Raw genomic sequence first — 23,994 nt, forward strand, 5'->3', positions numbered from 1 at the left:
CTACATAGACCCAGAGCTCTCTGGACCAACCCGGACATGCTGCAGATAACTGTTTAGTTTTAGAATCTGTGTCCATTCTTTGGGACAAAGCCTGCTATTTTCCTTCTCCACTGAGATGGTGGGAAGGTTAGAAGTGAAATTCCCTTTACCCCTGAACAGAATGCTTATAAGTGACAGGCCTCAGAGGCATTTGCAGAGCCCCAGGCTCTTGTTGACACTACCCATCCCAGGTAAGGGCATCTTACAAGGAGAATCTAGAAAAGGAGTAAAAGTCATCAGTAAGCATTCCCAACTCATAAGGAAGAACAGACTTGGGACTCCTGGGCATCCAACTTTAGATCATGCTCCTGTATAATTCTCCAAGACCCAAAAGGAAGGAATTCTCTTGGAAGGTGACTTAGAAAGGGTGGAGTCCACACAGAGTCACACACAAGGAGGCTGAAGAGGACTCTAGTTCACTAGCCAATACAGGGCCCTCCAAAATACCTCCAGGTGCTTTAAAAAGGCATGGTATTTTATTCTTATTTCACATAGCCAGGCACCGTGTTAGAACAGGTATTACAGTAGAGAACAAGGTAAACACACTCCCGACTCTCATGGAACTTACATTCTGTTCAGGGAAACACGCAGGTAAGCAGGCAATCCATATTACTATGTGTGTGAAGTACAAAGACGGGCCTGTTTAGGGTGATACCTAAGCTGTGGCATTATGCATCTGTAAGGATCATCTAGGTGAGGAAGGTGAGAATACTCTATTCAAACACCAGGAAAGAACATCGGGACAAAATAACAGGGACAAAATAACTTGACAGAGTTGAGAAATGGCAAAATTCAGCCCCGTAGGAAGGTAGTGAGCAGGGTGAGAATGGTAATAATAGTGGTTGGTGTTGGTAAATGTACTTGGATACAGCTCAGGTGGGAGCTGTCCTGTAGCCTCCTTCAGTTGTGTTTAAGGTGTGAGGGCTGGGCTTCTGACTAGGGAGGCATAAGTTAAGGTGTGTTAAGATCTTAGAAAGAATAACGGTCACCAAATCTAGTCCCAAAGCTCAGCCACCTCCACCCAGCAGTTAAAGTGCATCCCCCCAGTCGTGGGTACACTTCTCAGTTTCATATGTTCCTGGAGATGGACAGGAAGAGGAAAAGATGAGATGGAGATGGAACATCCATCATGAAAACAGCTCTATGTGTTGTTAGGTATGAGGAAGGAAAGAGGGATAAAAATCAAATCTACCTACTCCAGGGCTTGAGGCCAGTTCAAAGGAAGGGGGACATTAGGCTTGGATCTAATAAGGTCTGGAACGTAGTAGAGGTCTGCCTACTTTCAAGAGAAATCACTTCTTATGCCCGTAATTCACTAGGTATAGATTTAGCCTCTTATGTAATTTGGTCTGTGAGGTCCTCCTACAACATGACTGCTCTGCCCAAACGTAGAGGGGAACCACTGCCCCAGGGTGTGGCTCAGTAGTGATGGGACTCAACATCAGAAGGGAAGATAGTGTGCAAGATGTTTCAGTGTCTATCATAGGAGGAAGGTAACCACTGTAAGTGGGACAAGCATCAGAACAGAAGACAAATTCATTTGCCAAGTTCCGCTGATTTTTCTATTCAAAAATTTTCCCTTTTCTGGAGTAAGACATTTCTTTGCATGATTACAATTTTGCTTAGTGGGGTAAAGTAGACAAGACCCCTTTAAATGTAAATCTAGACAGCGTGGTCAAGATCATTTAGCACTTGACCACAATGAGATTATAGCTCTTTTGTCTTTGGAACTAGTTCTGTGAAGTTGTCCACTTTCAGATGTGTCCTTCTGAGGAAGCAGGCAAGTTTTCAAGGGATGCTACTGGTGAAGACTGTATACTCATTGGGATCTGTTCTGATATATCCAAAGAAGAAGTGTCATGGTCAAGGGGGCAACTGAAGAGATCATCTACAGAGGCCTGGGAAGGGTTAAGGAAACTGACAAGTGATGGTGGAGGCCCAGGACTAACCCCAGGGAGCAGCATCACCTAACTCAGGCCTACCAGGTAAGGCAAGATGCAGTTGCCAGAACGCAAGTGCAGGGAAGGGGGTCACTTTTCAGGAGCTGTGGTCTTTGGTAGAAAATCACAGCACTGCCAAGTGTGCCTGGCAGAAAGGGACAGGGGAATAAGTTCTTGATGTCTAGTCTCACCCTCTTATCTCCTGCCTCACACTGGCTGAGCCCACCTAGAAATTGGAAGCAAAAAGAAACGCAGTACCCCATAAATGTCAGCTTCTGGGGACAGAGAACAGAGATCTGGAGGAACAGATGGAGAATAAGCAATGCAAAGGGTAAGAAACCAAGACAGGTTCCCCCCAGCCTAGAGCCTTGCTCACCCCACCTCCTCACCTCAATCACAGGCTGATTCCTGTGCACTCTTTCCTTCCCAGCCCCAGTAACTCAGCCTTTTCACCTTCCCTTTTTCCTGCTTCTGCCAACACTTTCTCTATTCTCATTCATAGTCATCTATGAGAACCTTGAGATGGAGGAAAAACCCAGCTCAAGCAGAGGGATTCTGTGGGATAAAGTCACTACAACCATCTTACACGAGTTGCCATCCTCCTGGCACCATGGCTACCTGGAGAGAGACATTCTAACGTTTCTTGAAGTTTACTGAATGTATCTTTGGTTTTACACATTAGTCTCAACTGTCTAAAGAGCTAAAACTTAGGGTTACTGTGCCTCAGACACTGCATTCTCATTCAATCCTCATGACTTCTCTAGGACACACTACTTAATTTTGTTGTAGAATGAGGTCAGTTGTATTTAACTAATGGGATAAAGTAATTTACCTCAAGCTCCTACTGTTAAGATATGAAATCAGATCTGAAAAATTCTAAAGACCAGATACTGGCTACTTTGCTATATTCAAACAAACTAGGCTCAAGATGTAGAAGACGAAGCTTCTTACATACTTATTCCCCTGACATTCTTCTATTGTATATAGGAACACATTCTGGCATAATCCTTTGGACCCTAAAAAAAATAAAACTATTTCCATGTTGTCTTTCTCAATATGCATCTCCCTATTAGCCAATTGTTCTGAACTCTGAGTAAGGCCGATTCTTTGGCCAAATAGTCATCTAGGCTTCATGCTATTCTACAATGAATGTTATCTTTATTCCCTCCTGGGGAGAACACTCTCTGCTTCTGGAATCTTATCCTCATTCAGCCTCCAAGAAAGCAGTAAACCCTTGCATGGATCTACCTTTGGGCAGACACAAACTGAGCTCCAATCATCAGCTCTCACCTGTCAGAAATCATTTTTGTTCCAACCCCCGGAGAGTCTTCTTCACCAGCCTGCATCTGCTTTGTGATCTTGGCCTGCAGATTAAATATTTCAGCTCATCCAATAGCTAATGCTGGCCCCAAGATTAAGCTTTGACTTACCATAGAGTCTAGATAGTCCCAGGGGTCTATCTAGAGTCCCAGACTGTATCTTTCAGTATCAATGCATCTCTAATCAAGGAGCCCTCACATTGAATCCTGCTTATATGATTCTAAGAAATACCTAATAGCCAACCTACAAGAGTTAAATGACTTAATAGTTACTTGTCCACCTTAGGTCACTTTCATTGATGCAAAAAGATTACTTTGGGAGTCATATTGCAAAAAAGATATCCATACATTTCATTCAAATATGTATCCTGGCTTGTGCTTGATAAATCTGTAGACATCCTCACATAGTAATAACTTGTGACATTATTCTGTAACTTTGAAGAATGTTTATAGAATCTTATCTAGTCAATCAACCTATTCCTTATTATAGGACCTAAGAATCTTCTTGTCTTTTATTTCCAGAAAAAACCTTCTACTGCATTTTGAGGCACAAGTGAGAAGGTGCATTTATAACTAGCCATGCTCACTTTTCATAATGTCTGCTCGGCACCCAGCTCCTTCCAGCTCACTGGCATTCCAGAATTGGAGTCCCTGCACATCTGGCTCTCCATCCCCCTTGGCTCCATATACGTGGTGGCCATGGAAGGGAATGTCACCACTCTGGCTGTGGTAGTGGTGGAGCACTGCCTGCACCAGCCCATGTACTTCTTCCTGTGCCTATAGGCTATCATTGACCTGGTTCTGTCCACTTCCACTATTCCCAGACTGCTGGGAATCTTCTGATTTGGTGCTGTTGACATTGGCTTGGATGCCTCCTTGGCTCAAATGTTCCTCATCCATTGCTTTGCCACGGTTGAGTAAGGCATCTTCCTTGCCATGGCTTTTGACCACCACATAGCCATCTGCGACCCACTCCATCATACCACAGTGCTCACTCAAACTGTGGTGTGATGTTTGGGGCTAGCTGGCCTCTTCTGGGGTGTATTCTACATTGGACCCCTGCCTCTGATGATCCACCTGCAGCTGCCCCTTTACAAAGCCTGTGTCATGTCCCACTCCTACTGTGAGCACATGGCTGTGGTCCCCTTGCCAAAGCAGAGGCCAGATGGGAGCACTTAACAAGCCAGAGGGTTGAAATTACTCTAAAAACTGGCAAAAATCAAAGGGGCTTGGCCCACAGGGAGTTTTAAAGATAGTTAATAGGATATTGTGTCCCAAAGGCCAAAATAGATGGGCAGCCAGCAAGGCTCTGCTTACCATTCATAGAACAAGGCAAGAATGGAGGATGAGGAGGCTGAGGATGGTCACTCCAATAAAGTCAGTCTCTTGCTCAGTTCCCAGACCTGTGCCAGTGTTCAGATCTAGGACTGTAACTAAAGAGGTACCTGGATACCTAAGTGGAAGAACTGTGAAAAATCATGCCTATTATATACCATGATGATTTCCTGAGACCTTCCTAAAAGATAACTTTGGCCATTTACTCAGGCAATTTTATACTAAAAAGAGGGGAATACCAAGGCATTGAAGGTTAAAGTTTGAGTTGACACTGACACCCAGAAATCAAAAGCATAATCTTGGTCCCTCTGTTAGAGTTGGGGTTCTACTCTGGGTAGCAGAGTCTAGTTAGCAATTGAAGTTTTGGAGAAAGTCAGTTCTCAGTCACTTAATGAATAATTAGAATGACTGTACTTGGTAGGTTGAGTAACTTCCATGTGGTGTTGCTGGCCTGTGAGGCAAGAGCCAAAGAGTTGGGAAGGCCAAATAACCTCTAACACTTCTCTCCACCAAGAGTCAAAAATGCTTCAGAGGTACATGGAGAATTTGGCAAATGTATTGTTTTCCATCTTAGTGACAAAATACCAAAAACAATTTCCATTAACAGGGGATGGACAATAGTTCTCATATACAGTTTGCCTCAAGGGCATGTTAACTCTTTTCCTGTGTCATAATATAATTTGAAGATGACTGGACATCCTATGGACCTCCACCATCATCCACCGATGGCATGTTGATCTGGCAAAATGAGCTAGAGGTGTTTAGTACAATAGAGGCCTTAGTAAGACACACATGCTCCAAAGCGTAGGAGACAAATCTTAACATTAAAAACCTAGAACTTCAGTGAATTTTAGGGGGCCCATGGTTAAAAATCATTACCAGTAAAAGATCTTCATCTTGCATATTTTACCAGATAGAAAGCATAATGCCTACCACCTTGGATTCTGAAGAGAATGTATTCCTCACTTAGGAATCTTGCTTTAGTCCATGTACCCAAAGTCATGGAAGTATAGCTTTGAGTGGGCCCAAAGCAAGAAGGCTGTTTTAGGTCCAGACTACGGTACAAGTATCACTGTCACTTAACATTATGAACGAGCAACAGTAGCAGCAAAGGAGACTACGTGTGGACCCAGCCATGTAGATGCCCCATGATCAATGTTGACTGCTGCCTCTGAATGCCTGTCAGCAATAGACATCAATGCTGAAACACAGATATAATAGGGTTATTCCTCAAGGAGGCCACTTGGTGGCAAGTCAACTCCTCTGGGCCTCTTGAATCCTAGGAAGTACAGTGGTTTGCACTACCAATGACACATACTATTCTGGGTATGTATTTGCCTTTCTTTCCCCACAGAGCCTTGACCAGCACTTCTCTTTGAGGGCTTCCTGAATGCCTGATTATAAGCAGGACATCCCATATGACATAGTACTGAAAGAATAGACACTCTGAAGGGAAGGATATGCAGGACAGGGCTCATAACCATGGGATCCACTGGTAGCATTACCAGTTTCACCAACCAGGAGTTGGCCCCACAGAATGCCAGGGCAGTCTTCTAAAAACAGCTAAAAAACAGTTCAAAAGGCAGCACTTCACAGGATTGGAGTCCTATCCTTTAGGATGCAATCTATCAACTGAAGTAACAGCTGTATCTCTGAGCAAAATTTCAGAAACTGGGGCTGTAGAGCTCATCCTTCCTTCCTTTCCATTTTGCCCTTAGCAAGACAGGCCCACAGTAACTATGGAGGAGCTTCTCCTAAAATCTGAAGGAGATCGGTGCAAGGCAAGCAGGGATTGTGGTGGCCATAAAAAATATGCTTTTCAGATTGGACTGCAAGGAGCATATTTGACTGATAGTCTCAATCATTGTGCTCTCAAGTTCATGGCAATGCTAAGCCCTAGTGGCTTCCAACCAATAGATGAGCACAGCGCTAATAAGGCAGGTCTACTGGAGTGTGATACCGGATTCCTCATGAGTTCCCTTGGCTCAAGACTTACATGCAGCCTTGCCAAAGTGTTCTTAGACATACACGAAAGCCTAAGTCCTTCCTCTTCTTTCCTCCCTCCCTCTCAGATCAGATCTGCTTGTGATTTCATGGCTTTTCCAGCCTCAGGATCCCTCTTTGTCTTACTTCATGAGCATTTCCCCTCTGTATACCTCTGACACATCTAATTTCATGTTGGCACCTGCTTCTCAGAGGGCCGATTCTAATGCAACTATGGTAACTCCCACTGAAAAATCTTCAACTCGTGTGCACAAGTCAGTCCTGTGAGGAAAGCTAATACCTCTTATGATTATAAACCTGATGGAGAAAATGTTCACATATTGAGGTATGGGGAAGTCTTTTTGGCTTATACATGGTTCAACTTGACTTTTTGTGAACTAAGACAGACTCATTCATGGCCTATCGAACACACAGCACATGCTCTTTAACCATTAAGGTAAAGAATGTCCATTTTAAAGATAAGGATAAATAACTCCTTTCCTATGGCATCCATGTTAACTCTCCATCAAAAATAAGGTCCCCTTCTCAGACACCAGGGTCCTGCTGTCTCACTGTACAGATACTCAGTTTGTCTCTTTTGAAACTTTAAAGGAACATCCCCCTGTCATGTTTATGCCTTATCAGAACAAGGAATATAAGACTATGCAGAAATATGCATCAACTGAGCAGTTTCTCGAAGCTGAGAGGCTGTCTCCTGGGCTACAGTCCTGTTTGGCTCAAGAAAGTCTTTCCTATTATAGGCTGTTTATTGATTATTTCTGTAATCCAGCCCCTGATCTCTCTTCAAAGACTGCTCTCAGAACTTTGAGAATGAAAGCTGTGTAACTGTCACAACTCTCAATACATAGCTTAGCGATGCTCTCTTTTCCTTACCCTGGAACAGAATACATGAGCGAAGTTCTAAGTGCAGATAAATCTGAAGGACCTCGTGTCAGTAGCGTCCTCAAGCAATTGAGTTTAAGGTGTAGCCTGAAGGCAGAGCAGCTAGCTTGAAGTTAACAGGCATTCCCACAATTCATGATGCCTCATGGGAAGGGAGACACAGCTATAAGAATAGCCTGATACTGCTCTAGACTAGCAGATTGAGGAACCTGGGCTGCAACAGTGTCAGTTTTCCTCTGTAGCAGCTTGTTTTTAAGTGTTTGGTTACTACCATTAAATTACCACTTTTTTTTTTTTTTAAGTTTTCATTCCAAATTACTCCTCTCTCTCCCTCCCAACTGTTGTACTCAGAACAGATGGGAAAATAGTATAAGGGATATATTACCAACTGTTTGGTCCTTGTGAGACAAAAATTTGAACAGCTCTGGGATTTTGGGGGAAGCTGACTAAAATACTCCTGGAGGTACCTCTGCATCTCAGCCACTGGGCTGAAATTTTAGTTGTGTTGACTACCAATCTGAGTTGTTTGGACTTTCTTCCTATGTGGAGGTTCCTTTCTCCAACTGTTCCCTGAGGTTGCCCTATCCTTATCTCTACTCAGCTCACTCTTGGAGAGTGTCTCTTACTTATTTAATAGATATTACCTAATGGGACACTCTCAGCTCCAAACTACAGCTTTGATATTAGAACATTCATAGCTCATAGATAATGGTCTTTGCCCATTTTGGTTCACATAGAGCTACAGGTAATAGTGTCCCCAGCCTTCTTATACTGAGGACTGACACATTACACAAGGACATTTCTACCCCCAAATCTGCTTCTTCCCTATTAGATGTAGGTTTTTAATTTTATTTTGTGGGGAGAGGGAAGATTTACTATCTGTATTTGGTGCCTTGGGCTCTTCATCCAAGGACCTCATACACCCTTTCATTGATGCTGGGGATTTCGCAGCACATGCTCACTGTCCTATAGTAGCCAATGCGTCCAGGGGCAGTGAACTCACAAGACAGAACAAAGATGTCTGAGAAACTACTCTTTAAGAAAAAAGACCCCACTGAATTAGAGTTCATTAGAAGGAGAATTACTGGGAAGACCTTCAGGATGGCAGAGGAGTAAGAGGCAGAGATCACCTTCCTCCCCAGAAATACATCAGAAATACATCTACATGTGGAACAACTCCTACAGGACACCTGCTGAACACTGGCAAAAGACCTCAGACTTCCCAAAAGGCAAGAAAATCCCCACGTACCTGGATAGGGCAAAAGCAAAAAAAAAAAAAAGACAAAAGAATAGGGACAGGACCCGCACCTCTGGGAGGGAGCTGTGAAGGAGGAAAAGTTTCCACACACTAGGAAGCCCCTTCACTGGCCGGGACGGGAGGTGGAGGGGGGGGAAGCTTTGGAGCCACGGAGGAGAGCGCAGCAACAGGGGTGCAGAGGACAAAGTGGAGAGATTCCCACACAAAGGATTGGTGCTGACCAGCACTCACCAGCCTGAGACACTTGTCTGCTCAACCACTAGGGCAGGTGAGGGCTGGGAGTTGAGGCTCAGGCTTTGGAGATTAGACCCCAGGGAGAGGACTGGGGTTGGCTGTGTGAAGACAGCCAAAAGGGGGCTAGTGCACCACAGCTAGCTTGGAGGGAGTCCGGGAAAAAGTCTGGACCTGCCAAAGAGGGAAAAGACCATTGTTTTGGGGTGTGTGAGAAGAGGTGATTCCTTCCCTGTGTGCCCACAGAAGGCAGAGCACCACCTAAGCGAGCTCCAGAGACGGGCACAAACCATGGCTATCAGCTCGGACCCCAGAGTTGGGCATGAACTGCTAACACTGCTGCCACTGCCACCAAGAAGCCTGTGTGCAAGCACAGGTCACTACGCACACCCCCCGGGAGCCTGTGCAGCACGCCACTGCCAGTGTCGTGTAATCCAGAGACAACTTCCCCAGGAGAGCACACGGCATGCCTCAGGCTGTTGCAGTGTCACACTGGCCTCTGCTGCTACAGGATCACCCCGCATTCCAATTATGACTACCATACACCTCCCTCTCCCAGGCTTGAATGAGCAAGAGAGCACTAATCAGCTGCTGCTTTACCCCTTTCTGTCTGGGTGGGGAACAGACTCCTCAGGGTGGCCTACACATAGAGGGAGGGCCAAAATCAAAGGTGAACCCCAGGAGCTGTGAGAACAAAGAAGAGAAAGGGAAATCTCTCCCAGCAGCCTCAGGAGCAGTGGATTAAATCCCCACAATCAACTTGATAAACGTTGCATCTGCGGAATACCTGACTAGACAACAAATGTTCCCAAAATTGAGGAGGTGGACTTTGGGAGCAACTGTAGACTTGAGGTTTGCTTTCTGTGTCTAATTTGTTTCTGATTTTATATTTATCCTAGTTTAGTTTCAGTGCTTATTATCATTGGTGGATTTGTTTATTGGTTCGGTGCTCTCTTCTTTTTAAATTCATATATATATATTTTATTTTTATACATTTTTAAACATTAAAAAAATTGTTTTCCTTTTTCTTTGAGTGTGTATGTGTATGCTTATTTGTGTGATTGTCTTTTTAGGTTTGTTTTTACCATTTGTCCAAGGATTTTGTCTTTTTTTTTTCTTCTTCTTCTTCTCTCTTTCTTCATTTTTTTATGAGCTGTGTGGCTGGCAAGGTCTTGGTGCTCCGGCCGGGTGTTGGACCTGAGCCTCTGAGGTGGGAGGGCTGAGTCCAGGATACTGGACCACCAGAAACCTCCCAGTCCCACATAATATCAATTGGCGAGAGCTCTCCCAGAGATCTTTGTCTCAACACTAAGACCAAGCCCTACCCAACGGCCAGCAAGCTCCAGTGCTGGATGCCCCATGCCAAACTAGCAAGACAGGAACACAACCCCACCCATTAGCAGAGAGGCTGCCTAAAGTCATACTAAGTTCAGACACTCCAAAACACACCACCGGATGCAGCCCAGCCCACCAGAAAGACAAGATAGAGCCCCACCCACCAGAACACAGGCACCAGTCCCCTCCACCAGGAAACCTACACAAGCCACTGAACCAACCTCACACACTGGGGGCAGACACCAAAAATAACGGGAACTATGAACCTGCAGCCTGCTAAATGGACACTCGCAATACAGTAAGTTAAACAAAATGAGAAGACAGAGAAAGGTGCAGCAGATGAAGAAGCAAGGTAAAAACCCACTGGACCAAACAAATGAAGAGGAAATAGGCAGTCTACCTGAAAAAGAATTCAGAGTAATGATAGTAAAGATGATCCAAAATCTTGGAAATAGAATGGAGAAAATACAAGAACCGTTTAACAAGCGCCTAGAAGAACTAAAGAGCAAACAAACAATGATGAACAACATAATAAATGAAATTAAAAATACTCTAGAAGGAATCAACAGCAGAATAACTGAGGCAGAAGAATGGATAAATGACCTGGAAGATAAAATAGGGGAAATAACTGCCACACAGCAGAATAAAGAAAAAAGAATGAAAAGAATTGAGGACAGTCTCAGAGACCTCTTGGACAACATTAAACACACCAGCATGAGAACTATATGGGTCCCAGAAGAAGAGAAAAAGAAAGGGTCTGAGAAAATATTTGAAGAGATTATAGTTGAAAACTTCCCTAACACGGGAAAGTAAATAATCAAGTCCAGAAAGCACAGAGAGTCCCATACAGGATAAACCCAAGGAGAAACACAACAACACATATTTTATCAAACTATCAAAAATTAAATTCAAAGAAAAAATATTAAAAGCAGCAAGGGAAAAGCAACAAATAACATACAAGGGAAACCCCATCAGGTTAGCAGCTGAACTTACAGCAGAAACTCGGCAAGCCAGAAGGGAAGTGGCAGGACATATTTAAAGTGATGAAAGAGAAAAACCTACAACCAAGATTACTCTATCCAGCAAGGATCTCGTTAATTTTTGACAGAGAAATTAAAACCTGTACAGACAAGCAAAAGCTAAGAGAATTCAGCACCACCAAACCAGCTTTACTACAAATGCTAGAGGAACTTCTCTAGGCAGGAAACACAAGAGAAGGAAAAGACCTACAATAACAAACCCAAAACAATTAAGAAAATGGTAATAGGAACATACATATCAATAATTACCTTAAATGTAAATGGATTAAATGCTCCAAACAAAAGACACAGACTGGCTGAATGGATACAAAAACAAGATATGTATATATGCTGTCTACAAGAGACCCACTTCAGACCTAGGCACACATACAGACTGAAATTTAGGGGATGGAAAAAGATATTCCATGCAAAAGGAAATCAAAAAGCTGGAGTAGCAATACACACATCAGACAAAATAGACTTTAAATAAAGACTATTACAAGAGACAAAGAAGGACACTACATATGATCAAGGGATCAATCCAAGAAGAAGATATAACAATTGTAAATATTTATGTAACCAACATAGGAGCACCTCAATACATAAGGCAAATGCTAACAGCCATAAAAGGGGAAATCAACACTAACACAATAATAGTAGGGGACTTTAACACCCCACTTTCACCAATGGACAGATCATTCAAAATGAAAATAAGAAAAAGAAGCTTTAAAAGACACATTAGATCAGAAGGACTTAATTGATATTTATAGGACATTCCATCCAACAACAACAGAATACACTTTCTTCTCAAGTGCTCATGGAATATTCTACAGGATACATCATATCTTGGGTCACAAATGTAAGAAAATTGAAATTTTATCAAGTATATTTTCTGACCACAACGCTATGAGACTAGATATCAATTACAGGAAAAAAAACTGTAAAAAAATACGAACACATGGAGGCTAAACAATACACTACTAAATAACTAAGAGATCACTGAAGAAATCAAAGAGGAAATCAAAAAATACCTAGAAACAAATGACAATGAAAACACAATGACCCAAAACCTATGGCATGCAGCAAAAGCAGTTCTAAGAGAGAAGTTTATAGCAATACAATCCTACCTCAAGAAACAAGAAAAAATCTCAAATAAACAACCTAACCTTACACCTAAAGCCATTAGAAAAAGAACAACAACAAAAAAAAACCCCAGAGTTAGAAGGAAAGAAATCCTAAAGATCAGATAATAAATGAAAAAGAAATGAAGGAAACAATAGCAAAGATCAATAAAACTAAAATCTGTTTCTTTGAGAAGATAAACAAAATTGATAAACCATTAGCCAGGCTCATCAAGAAAAAAAGGGAGAAGACTCAAATGAATAGAATTAGAAATGAAAAAGGAGAAGTAACCCCTGACACTGCAGAAATATAAAGGATCATGAGAGACTACTACAAGCAACTATAGGCCAATAAAGTGGACAACCTGGAAGAAATAGACAAATTCTTTGAAAAGTACAACTTTCCAAGACTGAATCAGGAAGAAATAGAAAATATGAACAGACCAATCACAAGCACTGAATTTGAAACTGTGATTAAAAATCTTCCAACAAACAAAAGCCCAGGAACAGATGGCTTCACAGGCGAATTCTATCAAACATTTAGAGAAGAGCTAACACCTATTCTTCTCAAACTCTTCCAAAATATAGCAGAGGGAGGAACACTCCCAAACTCATTCTATGAGGCCACTGTCACCCTGATAGCAAAACCAGACAAAGATGTCACAAAGAAAGAAAACTACAGGCCAATATCACTGATGAACATAGATGCAAAAATACTCAACAACATACTAGCAAACAGAATCCAACAGCACATTAAAAGGATGATGCACCATGATCAAGTGGGGTTTATCCCAGGAATGCAAGGATTCTTCAGTATACGCAAATCAATCAATGTGATACACCATATTAACAAATGGAAGGAGAAAAACCATATGATAACCTCAATAGATGCAGAAAAAGCTTGACAAAATTCACCCATTTATGATAAAAACTCTCCAGACAATGGGCATAGAGGGAAACTATCTCAACATAATAAAGGCTATATATGAGAAACCCAGAGCCAACATTGTTCTCAATGGTGAAAAACAAACCATTTCCTCTAAGATCAGGAACAAGACAAGGTTGCCCACTCTCACCACTATTATTCAAAATAGTTTTGGAAGTTTTAGCAATAGCAATCAGAGAAGCAAAAGAAAAGGAATCCAAATCAGGGCTTCCCTGGTGGCGCAGTGGTTGAGAATCTGCCTGCCAATGCAGGGGACACGGGTTCAAGCCTTGGTCTGGGAAGATCCCACATGCCGCGGAGCAACTGGGCCCGTGAGCCACAACTACTGAGCCTGAGTGTCTGGAGCCTCTGCTCCGCAACAAGAGAGGCCGCGATAGTGAGAGGCCCGCGCACCGCGATGAAGAGTGGCCCCCACTCGCCGCAATTGGAGAAAGCCCTCACACAGAAACGAAGACCCAACACAGCCAAAAATAAAAATAATAAATAAATAATAAATTTAAAAAATTAAAAAAAAAAAAAGGAATCCAAATCAGAAAAGAATAAGTAAAACTGTCACTGTTTGCAGATGACATGATACTATACATAGAGAACCCTAAAAATGCAACCAGAAAACTACTAGAGCTAATCAATGAATTTGGTAAAGTAGCAGGATACAAAATTAATGCACAGACATCTCTAGCATTCCTATACACTAATGATGAAAAATCTGAAAGAGAAATTATGGAAACACTCCCATTTACCATTGCAACAAAAAGAATAAAATACCGAGGAATAAACCTACCTAAGGAGACAAAAGACCTGTATGCAGAAAACTATAAGACACTGATGAAAGAAATTAAAGATGATACAAACAGATGGAGAGATATACCATGTTCTTGGATTGGAAGAATCAATATTGTGAAAATGACTCTACTACCCAAAGCAATCTACAGAGTCAATGCAATCCGTATCAAACTACCACTGGCATTTTTCACAGAACTAGAACAAAAAATTTTGCAATTTGTATGGAAAGTCAAAAGACCCCAAATAGCCAAAGCAATTTTGAGAAAGAAAAAGGGAGCTGGAGGAATCAGGTTTCCTGACTTCAGACTATACTACAAAGCTATAGTCATCAAGACAGTATGGTACTGGCACAAAAACAGAAATATAGATCAATGGAACAGGATAGAAAGCCCAGATATATACCCACACACATATGGTCACCTTGTCTTTGACAAAGGAGGCAAGAATATACAATGGAGAAAAGACAGCCTCTTCAATAAATGGTGCTGGGAAAACTGGACAGGTACATGTAAAAGAATGAAATTAGAACACACCCTAACACCATACACAAAAATAAACTCAAAATGGATTAAAGACCTAAATGTAAGGCCAGACACTATCAAACTCTTAGAGGAAAACATAGGCAGAACACTCTATGACATAAATCACAGCAAGATCCTTTTTGACCCACCTCCTAGAGAAATGGAAATAAAAACTAAAATAAACAAATGGGACCTAATGAAACTTAAAAGCTTTTGCACAGCAAAGGAAACCATAAACAAGACCAAAAGACAGCCCTCAGAATGGGAGAAAATATTTGCACACAAAGCAACTGACAAAGGATTAATCTCCAAATTATACAAGCAGCTCATGCAGCTCAATACTAAAGAAACAAACAACCCAATCCATAATGGGCAGAAGACCTAAATAGACATTTCTCCAAAGAAGATATACAGATTGCCAACAAACACATGAAAGGATGCTGAACTTCACTAATCATTAGAGAAATGCCAATCAAAACCGCAGTGAGATATCACCTCACACCGGTCAGAATGACCATCATCAAAAAATCTACAAACAATAAATTCTGGAGAGGGTGTGGAGAAAAGGGAACCCTCTTGCACTGTTGGTGGGAATGTAAATTGATACAGCCATTATGGAGAACAGTATGGAGGTTCCTTAAAAAAAGAAAAATAGAACTACCATACGACCCAGCAATCCCACTACTGGGCATATACCCTGAGAAAACCATAATTCAAAAAGAGTCATGTATCACAATGCTCATTGCAGCACTATTTACAATAACCAGGACATGGAAGCAACCTAAGTATCCATCGACAGATGAATGGATAAAGAAGACGTAGCACGTATATCCAATGGAATATTACTCAGCCATAAAAGGAAATGAAATTGAGTTATTTGTAGTGAGGTGGATGGACCTAGAGTCTGTCATACAGAGTGAAGTCAGAAAGAGAGAAACAAATACCGTATGCTAACACATATGTATGGAATCTAAAAATAATGGTTCTGATGAACCTAGGGGCAGGACAGGAATAAAGACGCAGACGTAGAGTATAGACTTGAGGACACAGGGAGGGGGAAGGGTAAGCTGGGAAGTGAGAGAGTAGCACTGACTTATATACACTACCAAATGTAAAATAGATAGCTAGTGGGAAGCAGCTGCATAGCACAGGGAGATCAACTCAGTGCTTTGTGACCACCTAGACGGGTGGGACAGCGAGTGTGGAAGGGAGATGCAAGAGGGAGGGGATATGGGGATATATGTATACATATAGCTGATTCACTTGTTATATAGCAGAAACTAACACAACATTGTAAAGCAACTATACTCGAATAAAGGTGTTAAAAAAAGGAGAATTATTAGAGCAGATGGATGACTACTAGCAGTGGTCATGTGTTTGTATTATGTGCATAAGAGAAATAGGATTTAACTTGGCACAAAGTTGCCTTAGCTTTGTAGAAGTATACGGGTGAGGAAATAGAACAGTCCTTCATCCTCAGTCCCATTGGGAGGTCCTATAACTATGCAGCCTCCTGGACTCTCATCCCTGCAGGGTTGTGAATGAAGGTGACAAAGGATCAAAGGATGAGGCTAACATGAGTTACGTTCCACCTTACAGAGATCCCTGCATTGATATTCCACTGGAGTTTTGCCTTTTCAAGTATATACGTCCAAGACCTATGCCATAGACCCACAGGTCCATCTTTTTCTCACAGACCAGGAGATCAGTCAACAGGACAATCATCTCTTTGTACACAGCATTCCACCTTTATCTTAACTCAGTAAGAACTTACTGACAGGAGGGCCTGTTCAATTAGTGTACCTGGAAAAATCATTATCCACATGGAAATTCATTAGATCCCAACCTTACTCCGTAAACAAAAATGAATTCCAGATGTATTAAGAATTTAAATGTGAAAGTAACTTTAATTCTTGGTATAGAAATATAGGTGAATAAGTTAGTTCTTGGGGGAAATGAGAATTTAGAAATATGTCTCCTCCAAGAAATGTAGAAAATTGAACTAAATTTTCAAAAGTGCCTTAAATTATAAGACATTATAAATGGAAAGATTCACATACACAAAGGACTTATAAAGATCTAAATAACTATCAAAGGTCCTAATGTTAAGAGAAATTGGACAAGAAAATGGTTTCAAACAAAATCTTTAAACACACAAGAAATTATAAATAGCAATCAGTAATATATATCGAGATATTATCATTGAAGGCCACTTTATTTTGAAAAATAAGATCTGATTAGTGTTGGAGAGGGTGTTGGTTAAGTTTTTCTTATGGTGTAAATCAAGGCAATGACTTTGAATGACAGTTTCGCACTGTCTCCTAAAATTGAGCATTTGTATACCCTTATAGTTTGAGTTTCACTCTAAGTATACCAAGAAGCTTACATGTACAACAATGGACATGTAAAAGTGTTCACAGATGCACTTAATAGCAAAGTCCTAAAACTCCAAAGACTCAGTAAGAGCATGCATAAACTATGTATTTACACAATGAAATGTGAGACAAGTCAGAATGAACTACGGCAACATAGAGATGAAGTCTTCAAATCAGTTATATGGAGGGATTACACAGAACACTGTTTAAGTAAAAAACGACTAACTTCTAATATGTACATTTAGATAAACAGAAACATGGATTTTGTGCTCTGCATTTAAGGCAGAGCTCAATTAATTTGAGCTGCTGCAAAAACAGATCAAGTCTTGTAAAGAGTATTAACTTGGGTGTACCACATCTCTTTCTTTAGGCATCTTATCTCTACTGCTCTCCCTGGCTTTCTAAGCCATCTAAAATTCAATTGTACTAGTCTATCTCCAAGTTTCTGTGGCAGGAGGGTAGGAGCCTTATTTCAGCCAATGCTTGGCTCCAAGCTGCCAATCTACCTCGCATATGAAAATGTGAGAAATTTTTCCTCTGGATAAAGGCAATTAAACACAGGTGACCATCCAAATTACCAGGTGAATTTAAGATAACTGTGTAACCAATGGTGCTCTTCAGTCCTTATTTATCATCTATCTTGATAACAAGCATGTAATGGGATATCTACTTTGCTATATAAATGGACAAAATTTCTGTCTTTGCAACCTCTTTAGCTAGTTGATTGTCATGAGCACCACATGCTAACACTTATTCAAAACTTCTCTTGTACCTTTGTGGAGAGGTTCTGTTGGCAGGATGTTGTGTTTTAAGTTTTATTTCCTCAAAACTAGTTAGGATGCTGAGTCAAGTTGTCAGCTAGGCAATACAAAGCCCCAGTATCCTAGTTGAAGAATGTTAACTAAGTTTCTTGGTATCTCACTCAGATTCTCTCAGTTGTTAACCATAACTCACCCTAACACTATCAAAATGCAAGGTTTTAGAGGAACCTGGATAAATCTGAAAACTGTCTTTAAGGGCATGCATAAAGAACCTTTTTGAGTGTTAGGCAGTCATTGGTGGAAAAGGTGACTGCTTATAAGAGGTTCTTTATCAGAGGGATGAATGTTTATGGCTTGTTATTTGACAGTCAAGTTCAATAGTGATTCTTTAAGAACATGCGTTAGCTGGTGGTCATTGCAGAGGAGAGATACTGCAAACTTTGCTGTCCAAGAAACTAGTGTTAAGTAGCAGCAGCCAGAAGGAAAAGGCATGTACTGAGTTTGCATTAACCCCTCACCAACACACATCCCACTTTTTCTGGCTGTTGATGCCACAACCTCTATAAAGAACATGGAGTAAGGCAGCCAACTGGAAGTCTGCTTATAGGAAAAAAGGAAGCAAGGTAATAGCTTGCACCCTATTGTGTGCATCCAAACTTATGTGCAGTGAGTCCAGACTTAACTCTCCCAAAAAAGGATTGCTTTCTACCTAGATCTACTCAAAAGAATTCTTGATACCAATATAGGACATGCAAACCCTGGAGAAACCCCACATGGGGGCTTGGAATCCTCAGCAACAGAACACAGCAATATGAGGAAACTGAAGATGCAATTACCCAGTCATGTCCTTTTCTTAGGGTTGACAATTATCCCTGCTCTGACCTGGACAGCTTCCACAAGACCAGACAGCAACAGTTTAAGACTGCTTTAAAACATCCCAAGTTGAACCCAGCTCAGGAGCCATCATGTAACCATAAACAAAAAGCTCCCAAGTGATCTGAATAGTCTTCAGTTAGAAGAACAGTTATGCAGACTCACAAATCTTGTGAACAGCACTGAACCATCAACCTCTAGTTCCTGTGGGACAAGAGTCCTAAAATAAGCCCAAGGCAATACTGTTAGCAAAACAGGGACTAGGAAGCTTTCCACTGGTATTTAATATTATGTCTAGATAACAGCTGCTGAAGATAACATGTTAGATTGAACAGCAACTCCTGCTACTATAGCAGTGTTGCATTCCTGAAAGGGAGTCCTCGAGGCTACAAACACCTATGGTACCCTACTGCAAGGGATATTTCTCCTGAACTCGCAGGTCTCCTTAATTGTCCCTGCTCTCACCTTCCCTGGTGCAAACTCCTTCCTCATCCTTTGATCCAGGATTTGACCACCTCCCCCCAACACAATATGGCAGCTGCCACTTTCACCACACTAACTAAGGTTGTTAGTGGGTTGTTGGTCTGCCTTATGACATCTTTAAGTTAAAAATTCTGTAATAGTTGATAGGAAACAGGGTCCTAAGATATTCTGCTTCATGTTGTGGTGGCTCACGATAGGAATAAGATTATTCTACACGGATGAAGATAAGCCCTCTAAAGGAAGCCAGCCACAAGTGAGGGTATTTAATCCTGCTGGGTTAGTCATATTAGTAAGTGATGAACGGCATCTGTGAGCTTCTGACTTAACATGCTATCTCAGCCCTCAGTCAGAAGTAACTACTCATGCACTAAGGAAAACTTTGAATTCCCTTTAAGCAACAGACAAATGAGTCCTTTAGGAAGTGCACTTAGATTTCACCTATCAACAGGGTCCCAGTGCATTTCATGGCTTCTCCTGTAACAGGATTTTTTCACTCTCTGAGGACACAAGCAGTATCAGGGAGGAAGGAAAACTTCTGGAATCAGTGTCATAATCCCATTTACTGGTCCAGTTCCATCCTCCAACCCATATATCTTACAGGGACCTTGTTTCTCAACTCAATTATGAGGTTAATAAGTCTCAACTGCAGGCTGAGGAACATGAGCAAACCCTACCAGAAAATAGGTTCTGAAGTATAGATTCTTGAATTTAAATGTCTGTAGTTTGGACATGAATTATGGAAGGGAACTCTCGATTCTGGTGTCCCATAAGAAAGCTGCAGATTGTGATTTCAGCAGTACTGTTATGATTAACTCTAATTGAAAATCCTAGGGTTATAAAAGACAGACTACTTCTGACAAAATTAAATAATTTCAAAGACTTTAACAGTTAGGGGCCAAGGAAGTACACAAGAGGAACCACCTGTTTCTATGAAGACAAAAACGCCAAGTCAAGAGCTCGAAAGAAAAAGAGGGACATCTAAACAGCAGGAATATGAGGACATTATGGGTAGTATAGTCTATCCCCTCAGTACAAGTCATTCTCTAGCCTTGGGTCTTGCCTCCAAAATTCCATAAATACAAATGGAATCAGAATCTAAATGAACACAAGAGTGTCTCCCAGAGGGAGAGATGAATAGGCAGAGCACAAGGGATTTTAGGACAGTGAAACAATTCTTTATGATACTACAATGGTGGACACATGTCATTTTACATTTATCAAAACTCATAAAATGTGTAACAAGAGTAAACCCTAATGTAAATTATGGATTTTGGGTGATGATGTGTCAGCAAAGATTCATTGATTGTTAACAGGTGTAGGATTCTGGTGAGGAATGTGTATAGCATAGAAGTTGTATGTTTATGGAACCCTCTGTACCTCCTGCTTAATTTTGTTGTAAATCTAAAACTGCTCTAAGAAATAAAGTTTATTAATAACAACAAAAAAAAGTTCATGAGGAGATGTCCTATCAACTTTAATGATGCTTCGTATGATGCTTGTTAGGAATTAGTCTAAGGGATAGCAAATTTCAAGGAACTAATTACTTCCTTATAATTTATCAAGAAAAAATGCATTAGATCAGAATGAAATTATCTTGTAGATTTCCAATTTTTTACCAGAAATTTGGTTTACTTCCATAACACACACACACATATATATGTATACATACACATATGTATATGTTTATAATAATGCTTTAATTTAAATTTTTAAACACTTTAATAAAAGTTATTATTATTATTTAAAAAAAAGTGTCTCCCAGATTTCAACCTAAGAAAGAGTCTGATTAAGAGGAATGGAGATATCAGGAAAGTTAAATTGGACTAACAACCCTTGTGTCCTGAAAAGACTTCGTTAAATAATGGATCTCATACAGGACAAATGTCCTGACACAAAATGACTAGACACTGAATCCTTTCTGAAAGTTCTGGATGGCTTTGGAGCAGAAGGTAGCTATAAAGTAAGCCTACTAAAGCCACCAGGAAGACAATGGGCTGTATTCATAAAGTTTCCCTCTGATGTTATGAGTCAGGAGAGAAAGTCGCCCATACCCGCCCTTGTCAGGGATGGTGAGGCTACTTTTAAGAGATTAAGCTAGAGTTAGAACCAAAGGTTGAGCCAACCAAAGAAGGTCCTTCTTGCAGCGCTCCATCGTAAGGGATGCCATATGGAAAATTAGGAATGCCCTTCCTAATGAAAGCAGGGTTACTGCTGGTAGCCCCGCCCTTTAGCTAGCATCATCTTTGAGACTTATTTCCAGGTTTTCTAAGAGCCCGCAACAAGCCAAGTAAATGAAGCAGGGGTTGAGGAAAGAATTCCACCTGAAGAGATAGTTTCCAATATCTGATCAGCCCAAAGCATTTCTTCAACTCAGTACCAAGTTTCTCTTTTTTCATTAGTGAAAAGAAAGCCCAAGTCTTGACTTCTTGCAAATAGTTTGGGATTGTAAGCGAGAAGAAAGGAAAGAGGACTAAAATCTAGGTACCTTGTTCATTTTGCTTGTTTCCACCCCACCCCCACCCCCCACCCCCACACCTACCCAGCAGCAGGAAATTCACTGTCTCTCAAAGGAGGTAGAAACAGAAAAGCAAAGAAAAACAGACACTAACAGAAAAGAGAACCTAAATTTGAAAAGCTCCACTCTCTTACCTCTAGTACTTATGATCAACGCCCGCTTCGCTTCAGTCTGCAGTAGAAAGAGCTGGCAAGCTGCAGAATCTCACTTAAGCAGAAGTGAAGTGAACCTAATTGGTCAGAGTTGGAGGCCAGACATGATTGGTCAGGCTGGAGCCAATGAGATTTCTGAATCTATTAAACCAGAAGTAAAGTGGCAGCTGAGGACTGGTGCTGTTTTTTTTTTTTAATTGGGAGACCTTTAAGTATGTCCACCTGTAAGTACTGTATGGTAATTCACTCTTGAACAAGAAAAAAAAGTTGCAAGTGTCAGAAATGGGCTAGAATCTTAAACTTGATAGTAAAGAAAATAAACTTAGTAAATAGTGATATTACACCATTCCACGTGAAAAACATAAATATTTCCTTAATTATTATAGAAGAAGACACAAGTCGTATCACTTTCTGTGTGAGCAGAAACCACTGCGAACTCCCTCCTTTTTAGGGTCTCTTCTTACAGCCCAACCATCTCCCTCCAGAAACAGGTTTGGGCAAAACAAGACTGTGACTAGTAGCCATTCAGTCACTTCATCGTCTCACAGTCTCCCTCTAGATAGCTGTACCTGATATCAAAACCCACTTTTCATGTCTTAGTTTTTCTCATCAATAGATCCTCATCCTCAGCTTTGAGCTTAGGAAAATTGGTGAAATCTCTAATGAGGACAGCTGGAGTGCAGTTATTATTTTTACTCTGACACATTAGTAGAAGAGTGCTTATGCTGCCAGGAGAATATTCATAAGTTTATGAATCTTCCCTCCAGCAGCTGCACCAGCAGCATCACCTGAGACGTACTGGAAATGCAAATTCTTAATCTTCTGAGTCAGAAACTCTTGGGATAGCGGTCAACAATCTGTGGTTTACCAAGCCTTCCAGGTGATTCCAATGCATGCTGAAGTTGGAGAACCACTGCTCTATACCAGTTCAGTCAGAATCTTGTGGGGGCTGTGTTGCTTTTCTAAACACCAACTGTAGCTTTTGCAAAGTTCTCTGGGTGATTTGTGCAGCCAAGGTTGTTAACCACTGCCTCCATTATTCATTAATTCAGTTATCATCTTGGTGCAAACTGAAGTTGATTACCAAATCTTTAACTCAGGTCCAGACCTCCCTCATCACCTCCAGAACAATATAGCCAGCTGATTTATAGAGAACTAATTACATGTAGGGCCAGGTGCTAAGTGCTTTACAATTTACCATTTTATTTAATCACTGTGAGGTAGCTATTTTCAGAGCTCTTTTATATTTGAGGAACTGAGGCTTTTAGATATTAAATAACCTACTCAAAAATAAGCAATTAATAAGTGACCAAGCCCAGATTCAAGAACATGACTTGTTTGAAGATTACTACACTCTGTTATTGTCCGTGCTACCTCCCAGCAGTTCATCACTGAACAGAATCAGCTGACTTGAAGTGTGACATGAGTGACAGAATAGACTTAGAATAATTTAGAGACTTCTGAAAATTATACAGGAGCTAGGATTCACACAGCATATAGAAAATCCTGGAAGGAGGGTGTCATAGAACATAAGCACAATTAGAGATTTGGGGGACCAAAGTTGAGGCATTTCTTTGATATGTCAAGAAAAGCCCTTCTCCCGCATAGGTCACTTCTATTTCCCTAGCTACAGAATAAAGGTTTTACATTATACTCACCCTAAAGTTACCTAGGAGCACTGTTTTGTTTATTTTTTTAAGATTATCTAATTTCCTAGAGATAAAAGGAGAAGGCAAGCAACTCAACTACAGCATTGCAGAATTGCCAGTTCAATGAATTAGTAAATCAATAAATAACAAGTGGGCACTCAAGTATCTCCTATGTAGCAAAAACTCTACTAAGTATAGACAAAGGCATATGGGGAAGCAGGTAATTGCTATGGAAAAACCTTGATGGAAATCCAAATGGGGGCCTATTGTACAATGTGTGAAATATAGAAAGCTTCACAATATGGAGGTAACATCATCCTGAAGTCAAATTAGAATAATAATAGTATAGAAAAGCAACAAACAAAATTATACACTATTCGTTTATGACAAAGGATAAAAAATCTTCCCAAAATTAAAATCAGCAAATCAAAACCAAAGGTGCATCATAATAAC

General features: G+C 40.9%; 1 pseudogene; it reads left to right on the forward strand.

The window, feature by feature from the left end:
- Positions 1 to 3,877: 3,877 nt before the first annotated feature.
- Positions 3,878 to 4,477, forward strand: LOC118899521 (annotated as a pseudogene).
- Positions 4,478 to 23,994: the final 19,517 nt, after the last annotated feature.

This window comes from Balaenoptera musculus, chromosome 8 (genome assembly GCF_009873245.2).
Source record: "Balaenoptera musculus isolate JJ_BM4_2016_0621 chromosome 8, mBalMus1.pri.v3, whole genome shotgun sequence".
In the NCBI taxonomy this organism is placed as follows: Eukaryota; Metazoa; Chordata; class Mammalia; order Artiodactyla; family Balaenopteridae; genus Balaenoptera; species Balaenoptera musculus.